Source organism: Pteronotus mesoamericanus, unplaced genomic scaffold (genome assembly GCF_021234165.1).
Source record: "Pteronotus mesoamericanus isolate MK-2021 breed Mesoamerican mustached bat unplaced genomic scaffold, CSHL_Meso_final contig_33, whole genome shotgun sequence".
Lineage (NCBI taxonomy): Eukaryota > Metazoa > Chordata > Mammalia > Chiroptera > Mormoopidae > Pteronotus > Pteronotus mesoamericanus.
Window position 1 is genome coordinate 743,019 of NW_026555135.1, and position 8,374 is coordinate 751,392.

The 8,374-nt window shown below is 43.5% G+C and overlaps 1 pseudogene; it reads right to left on the reverse strand.

Moving 5' to 3' along the window:
* Positions 1–5,477: 5,477 nt before the first annotated feature.
* On the reverse strand, positions 5,478–7,579 carry LOC129072677 (ubiquitin-like protein 5; annotated as a pseudogene).
* Between the last annotated feature and the right edge of the window lie 795 nt (positions 7,580–8,374).

The window sequence follows — 8,374 nt, forward strand, 5'->3', positions numbered from 1 at the left end:
AAAATATGAAAAAGATCTACAATACAGAAGATAAATGGACAAAGGCAACTCCTTTGTGCACAGTACAGAAAGGGGCTCCTAAGGGATGAATTAGAGAAAGGCGCACCCATGAAGTCTGCACAGCTAGAAGAGCAGTATGTGGCCAGATTTCAGCTTCCACCTTCACAAACTGCGCCTCCAAACTTAGCAGCCCTGAACAGAGAGCTCACAAGCACAAAAAAAATTAAACATATGAAAATATGCTCAACACCACCTGTGATAAGAAATACAGAGGTCCTGGCCAGGTTGCTCATTTGATTAGAGTGTTGTCTTGATACGCCAAGGTTTCCGGCTCGATCTGTCAGGGCACATACAAGAAGCAACCAATGAATGCACAAATGAGTGGAACAACAAATCAATGTTTCTCTCTCTTTCTGTGTCTCTCTCAAATCAATAAATAAAAGAAGAAATGCACAAGTCAAAACTAATAATCCGTATCTTGCACAATGTACAAAAATAATCTCAAAATGGATTATAGACTTAAATGTAAAACCTAAAATTCTAGGAGAAAATTTTTGTATCTTTGAGTAAGGCAAAGATTTCTTAGATGCAACACCAAAAACATGATCCATTAAAAAAAAGATAAATTGTACTTCATCAAAATTAAGGACTTTTGCTCCTCAGAAGCCAGTGTTAAAAGAATGAACAGAGAAGCCACTGAAGGGCTCACTCTGAGGTATTTCAGGTAGAAAAAATATCAAGGCACAGAACACTTGCATTGTATTAAATATAATCATTTGTGTTATTTGACAACACATACATATTTATATTTTGGTGGTTATATCTACTTAAGATATCTCTGGAAAGATAATAAAAATAGTTGTCCTTGGGGTGGATGAAATGGGACTGAGAGAGGAGGGAAAGAAGTAGGGAGAAGAGTTTTTCTTTCCGTTGTATACAATTTTGAATTTTGTATCATGTGCATATATTTCCTATTCAATTAAATCAACTGATTTCTATTATTTCTTTATCAAATTCATTTAAAACTGATTTTTGGCATCAGAGAGTGGGAGTCCTTTTAATCGCAAACCAGTGCATTATTTTTCTCATGCAGAAACACTGACATCTTGTGGACTTTTAAGGTAATGCTGCTATGTTAAAAATTTATTTTCTAATTACAGTTGATATACAATATTCTATTAGTTTCAGGTGTACAACACAGTGCTTAGACATTTATATACCTCACTAAGTGATTACCCCAGTAAGTCTAGTATTCATCTGACAGTGTACATAGTCATTACACTATTACTGAGTATATTTTATTTGTTCTGGTACAGACACTTTGGAAAACAGTTTGGCAGTTTTTATAAATTTAAGACTTAACAGTTCCACTCTCAAAAGAATGGAAAGTTACCCTTGACTGGCATCACTCAGTGGGTTGGGCATAGTCCCAGAAACCAAAATTCCTGGTCAGGGCCCATGTCTGGGGCAGCGGTCCAGGTCCCTGGTTGGAGGTACACGAGAGGCAACAAATCGATATTTCTCTTGCACATTGATTGTTTTTCTCCCTCACTTTCTCCTTACCTTCCCTTCACTCTGAAAATAAATAAATAAATAAATAAATAAATAAATAAAAATCTTTAAAAAGAAAAGAATGAAAAGCTACATTCCCACACACAGAAAAATACCTTGTACATGAATGTTAATAATGGCTCTGAAAACATTACTATACTGGTAGGAGTAATTGGCCCAAATTATCCTAATGAGCTTGAGTAGCTGCCACAAAATGAGGATAGTGAGACCATCTGGAGTACTGAGGTTTAATGGTGTCTCTCGATGCTTCCATGCCTGGTAATCACTGCGGATGAGCACCTGGAGCAACCAGCAGCACCTGACTAGGGCAAGGCAACCAAGAGCTCATACCCCTGAAGAATGAAGGTCTGAGTTGTCCTACCAAGCAGGCAAAGTAGCTTTGGCGAAGTCCTAGAATGGAGGGGTGGGGGGGTGGATAGAGAAGAAAGACAATGTCAATTGCCATTTTAGGACTACAGGAGGCAGCTACTGGAATTGCGGCTTTTTTTTTTTTTTTTTTTAATAATCCTGATCTACCAAATCTTTTATAGAAGTTGCACTGGCTACTGTCTTTAACAGGATGAGTCTAATGTGGGATTCAAGGGGACCTCGGTGGTGCATGGAGTGAGTGTACCAGAGCCTATGGTGCCCGGTGTCACATCTCCTTAGCCGAACTCTGATTTCAGCCATTCCTGCGGTTGGCAGTTCTTTGTGACTGCAAACTCCTCTTGTGATGACAGCATCCCACCTCAAGCAGGAACCTGCTTACGTTATCACTTAATATGTTGTTTTTTATAGTTCATTTCTCCCAGAACCTGATGGCAAAGAACTACTTTTCAAATGGTGAATAGCCTGCAGAAGGGGTCACAGTTTTACTTCACACACCTACAGGGTCTGCACTGTGATTCTCCTTCTGGGGTTTGTAACAGAGGTTTCCCGAACTGACTCTTTTGTTGCAGACACTTCTCTTACCGTTCGTTGAGTCTGCTGATCTCAAGACCTAAGTGGCACGGACACTTGAACAACTTTGACCACTGCACAGCTTTTTCTAACATTGGGCCCCACTCCAAACTGGCAGCCATGTAATCACTTGGTAAATGGGTTTCATCAACATGCTGCAATGTAGTGTGTGTTAAAATCCAACCAGGCCCACCAAGTTCCAATGTAGTATATGCCCCAAATCCAAACAGGCCTACCAACTTCTGTTCCCCTTTATTCATGATGTTCATTGCAAGGTGAAGTAACCTGCCTCTCATTTTAAAAGCTGTATTTCAACATGCCCTAGGCAATTGGAGCCCAGGAATCTTCATCTATGTGTCAGGTCCCTGAATGTTGACAGGGATAATCTGCCATCCTCTGGAATGCATGGGTTTTCCCAAGGTATCCAGGATGCTTGTTCCTTCCTGCTCAGTAGGTCCAATTAGCATAATGTCATCAATGGAATGGTCCAGCATGATGTTCTGTGGGCTATCAAAATGATCAAGACCTTTCTGGCTATCCTGTGTCAGAGAGCAGGAGGTTGGCATAGCCCTGAGGAAAAATAGTGATGTAACACAGCTGCCATGTCACACAAAGCAGGATCGCTTTTGGGCTGAAAAGAAAACATTTTCCAGATGCCAGGGGCTGTATTGGTTTGCTCCAATAACCACACCTCATCCAGGCTGCAGCTGTAATTGAATCTGATTACATTTCTAATAATCCATAGTCATTCTCCAAAATCCATTAAGCTTTTGCATCTGCCAAAAGGACAAAATTAAATGGGGCTGTAGTAGGAATAACTGCTTTCCATCTTTTAAGCTCTGTAGTTGGTGCTAATTTTTGCAGTTCCCTCAGGATTGCAGTAACTGTCATGATGCTGGGGAAGAGGATGGTTTTGTTTCCCTCACAGCTGGGATGCATAGGTCTGGGCAACCGTAAGGTGGTAGGAGTAGGGTTCTCTGATCACCATTACTCCCAATGACCCTATTGTCATTGTAGAATTCATGTTTCCTGTCCCATAATCGAAGGCCTTGACAAGTTCTTATTCCTGTGTGTGCACATGTGTGTGAGGAGTGCATGTGTGTGCAAGGATGTGTTTCCACTTGGGAACTGGAGGCTGTGACCTTGGTTTGGCCACTCTGGGATCCTCATGCCAGTGGATCAGCAAAAAAAAAAAAAAAAAAAAAGAAAGAAAGAAAGAAAGAAAAGAAAAAGAAAAAGAAAGAAAGAAAAAAGAAAAAAAAAAAAGACATTTCAGCCCTGACAGGCTAGTCAACCCTGATTCCCATGAATAGCAAGGGTTGCCATTTCGTAATGGATAAAGAGTGTGTCTGGAATCCAGAGGATTCACTGGGGTATCTCTTGGCGCTTCTCCGCCCAGGGATAACTTTGAATGGGTAATTGCAGCCACCATGGCCTGACAAGACCAAGGCCAGGGGGCTGAGGGTCTGGGCAACACCGCCAGGCAAGTAACCCAGATGAGTCAAGTGCTCACTGAGGGAGAGGGGAACCTAGAGTGGTTGGTAGAGCAGGGAGATGATGAATATCAATTATGACCCTGGGGTAAAGCTGTAATGAAAGGATGTAACTTGACTTTATAGCCCCATTGTAAAAATATGGAATTGGCCGAAAGCTTGAAGAAATGGATTTAAACTTCCCCTCTTGGGAAATGAGTGAGAACATTTTTGTTCTCACACAAGATCCAGATGTAAATAGGTATGAGCAGATCTAAGTGGTGTAGTGTTTGTACAATATCTAGTTAATTTTACCCCAGATACGCTCAGCCTGACTTGCCCAGTCCTCTCTAGGGAACCTAAGCCCCGTGCTTTATTTTCTGGCTAGATGGGCTCCAGGAATGGCTTATTTCATTCCAGTGCCACAGCCCTGGCCGCCGTGTCTCCCAGTTCTGATCACCTGAGCTGCGCGTGGAGTTCGGGGCCAGGTATCAGCACGGCTTCTATTACATCTGCTGCCACAGGAGCCACAGCAGCTCTGGCACCAGGTCCGACCTGACTGGACTCAGGGAGCTCTAGCTTCCCCGGTGGCTTCCCCGAGTGGTCAGTTACCCAGCCTGCAGCTCAAAAGGCATTACTGTCCAGTGGAGAGAATTTTGGCCAATGAGAGACAGGACAAGTGAAGGTCCCCAGAGATAATTGGCTTTCTTCTCCTCCCCCATCCCCTTGGATTGCTTTTAGATGTGGTGGTTCCACATGGCTTGTCTGGGGGTGTGCCCTGAGCAAGCCCACTGAATATTCCTGTGAAGATGGTGCCAGCTCAGTAATGCACCACCTAGCAGGCGTTCCCCTGACTTCCCTGCTTGCCCACCCCTCTCCCCTCAGGCTTGCCTTCTTCCCAATAAAGCTTCAGCATGTAGGCTTTGCTCCAGGCTGGCTCTGTGTTCGAGGAATTCTGAGTGAGGAAAGAGGTGTGGTCAGAGGATGGAATATTTGAAATTGAAATTTTGGTGAGATTCAAGTTATTGTGATGACAAGGTCTCAAATGTGGCCATGGAAAGGCATGACTTAGATAGAACAGAAAACAAGTTCATGGCGAAGAGAATATCAAGGAACTTAGAGCGCAGAGCACTGGAATGTTTATTCCAGTCATCAGCGTGGATAAGGAAATCCCTAAGAATGATGTTGAAGTGCTGGAGAGAGTGATCCAGGAGCTAAAATCTTCAAAGCATGGGGGTGGGGAGTAGAAATGCTACTCCCAAGTTACCAGAGGGGTTGTGGGTAGTATACTGTCTTCACGTTAAGGAAGCGAGGGCATTTGGGATAAGCAATGAGGAACAAGGAAAACATGGAACTTTCCTCCGTGCCCAGGGACACAAGGGCTGTAGGAGAAGAAGCAATTAACACATGAGCAGATTGCAAAGAAAGCAGTAACCTCAGACCACAGTTCCACTGAGAGCAAGAAAAAGAACATTCGTGGAAAAGGGTGAGGATTCAGAGACTGTGGGGAATGACATCGAGCTCCGGGGCACAGTGGGAATGACATCTCCTTTCAGGAGATGAGGGGTTACGGCAGACGGGGTCAGAAAAGGTGAGGTACAGCTGGACGGGGGTTACAGCCAGGGAATGGGGTAACTCCTACAATCACAGGGTTGAAGGGCCCACTGAGACTCATCCCGAGAGGCCCAAGGCAGAGATCTATGGAGCAGCTGCGAGTGTTCCGGAGAGAAGCAGGGTGAGCTCTGGCCCAGAGTATGCACGTCGGGGCTTCCCTCTCAGCCCTGCTGAAGGAGGCGTGGAGGCCTGCTCCGAAAGCACAAGCTCCCCCCTTGTGGCTTCTGTGGACAGGGAGGCCTTTAGGAAAGCAGGAGTGTCCTCTTACTCCAGCTTAGAGGGCACATCAGCCGCCTGCTCGTCATAATGACATGAGCAGTGGATGTTCTCTTCTGGTGAGATCTTGCAGCTGATGATGTTAGGCTGACCGGTCTGTTTTTGTTGTTTGTTTTTTTTAAATAATTATTTTGAAGATTTTATTTATTTATTTTTAGAGAGAGGGGAAGGGAGGGAGAAAGAAAAGGGAGAGAAATGTCATTGTGCAAGAGAAACATCGATCAGTTGCCTCTCACATGCCACGAGCTGGGAATTGAACCTGTGATATTTTGGTTCACAGGCCGCAGCTCAGCCCACTGAGCCACACCAGCCAGAGCTGGTTTTAACCTGTCCTTTGGTTCTGCCTTCGGGCAGGGGATTGTTTTCTTTGCTTGCATTTGGTGTATGTCTACTTATTTCTAAGACAGCTTTAAACTTAGGCAAACCTTTATGTCCTTTTACTTTACTTTTCATTCCTGCATCTATTTTATGTCACTTTTTGATACTTTATCTTCTTTTGAAAGGAGTCTATTTTTAATTTCCTGACGTGTCCCTCATAACTTACTGTTCTCTTTCTCTGTTGCTCTGACTCCCTGTTTCACCTTACCTGACTTTGTACTTTTTTGGAGCTTGTTCAACCTGACACAGCTAGTTCAGACCGGTTCCCACTTTTTCCAAGCAGTGCACGGACTTCTCTCCTCCTTTTTGCTCTTCAGAAGGACTTGGTGGCCTGTACACAATAACCTGAGTTTACTAACGTTGCACATTTTATTTCTATTAATTAACCTTGATGCCTTCCCTTCTTCTAATACAGGTTTCCTCTCTGCTCAGTAGGGTTCACCTACTATTTATCTACATTTTACTTACAGTTTTCTATCTTCTATCACACTTTCCTCATCTTCTACAAAATTATCCTCACTTTCTACAAAAATTTCCACCTTCCAAAAGCATCCACCTGCCTTTTATAAATATTTCCCATTTTTGACCTGTGTCTTTCTAGGACTCCTTTTCCCCCCAAGCCTATTCCTATAGCTTATATTCTGGGGTTTGGTTAAAATGCTAGTGCTTGACTCACATAGTTTGGGCTGATTAATACATAAAGCCTTAAAGATTTTGCTTGTTTAATTTTAGAGAGAGGGGAAGGAAGAGACAAAGAGAGGGAGAGAAACATGAATGTGTGAGAGAAACATCAATCGGTTGCCTCTTGCATGTGCTGCCAACTAGAAACCTGGCCCACAATGCAGGCATGTGTCTTGACCAGGAATAGAACTGGCAACCTTTGAGTTTGCCGGATGACACTCAACCTACTGAGCCACACTAGTCAGGGAAATATGTAAAACTTTAAAGCAGTAATACTGCAAAAAATGTGTACTTTTTTGTTTTGTTTTTGCTGCTTGTAAGTTTTTAGTAACATGACTTTTTGCAAACAAGAATCCGTACCAGTGTTTTGGGTGCGGGTGGGAGAAAAGGGGAGGGAGGGCAGGACAAGGGGCAGGAAACTTACTCTCTGTTGGCAATAAAGCTCCAGATTCATCCCATCATGGATTTCATAGCTCCCAGAGAAATGTGGTCCTTAAAAATCATGTTCCACTTCTTTAGTATGATCTTGTTCCAGCAGGTACCAGTTTGTGCTGTGATCAGCTTCCTAAGATCCCCATGGTGTCATCGGTGTTGTACTTCACGCAGACCTTCTTCCCCAGACTGTTGTTGCAAACAACATCAATCATTGCTCTGGGGCACGGATGGCTTAGAACCTGCCGATGCCAAAACCTCCTCGCCTGAGAGCAGAGCCAGGGCCCTAGTGTGTACCTTTACCACCAACTTTTAGTTCCTTTGTGAAATCTTCCCTCTAGCCACTTAGGATTAATAAAAGAGCTCACAGCTCTTCTAACAGAATTGACTTGACCTGATTCACTGGGGTCATTGTCTCCCTCTCTCGGGTTCACGTAGGTCACTCTTTGGCCTTGCATAGCCCTGTTTTAGGCTGGCCTTTCTGACCTTGTCAGTTCTGCCCCGGTATCTCTGAATGCATTCTTGCTTTCTTGAATGAATGACAGGATTTTCCATGCTCAGTCTGAAACACCTCCTACTTCAAGAGATGGAGTTAGTTTTCCTTTCACAGAATCTGAGTTCTTCTTCCAGGAGAGAAGTATTAGGGTCACAGTGTGAGAGCTGGGTGTGCACCCGAGCTGCTGCCCCTCCTTGGCCAGAGGAAGGCAAGTGATGCCTGATTTTCTCAGGACACTTGATGACATAGGAAGAGTTTTGTTTTCCTGCTGCCTTTATACCCCGCCCCCTATTTTGTAAGGCATTATATGTATACCATATCATGTTTCCAAATACCTCAACCTTTACCAGGGCTCTTGTTACTTTTCTCTAATATGAGATATTATTAGTCAATTTCTCCCCCTTTTCAGCTGGTAACTTTTCCATTTTCCCATCAACAGTGATGTGCAAAATTGTGAAAGCAAGGCAAATGATTTAATGATAGTTTTTTATCCCTCCACTTTACAAGTCCCTAT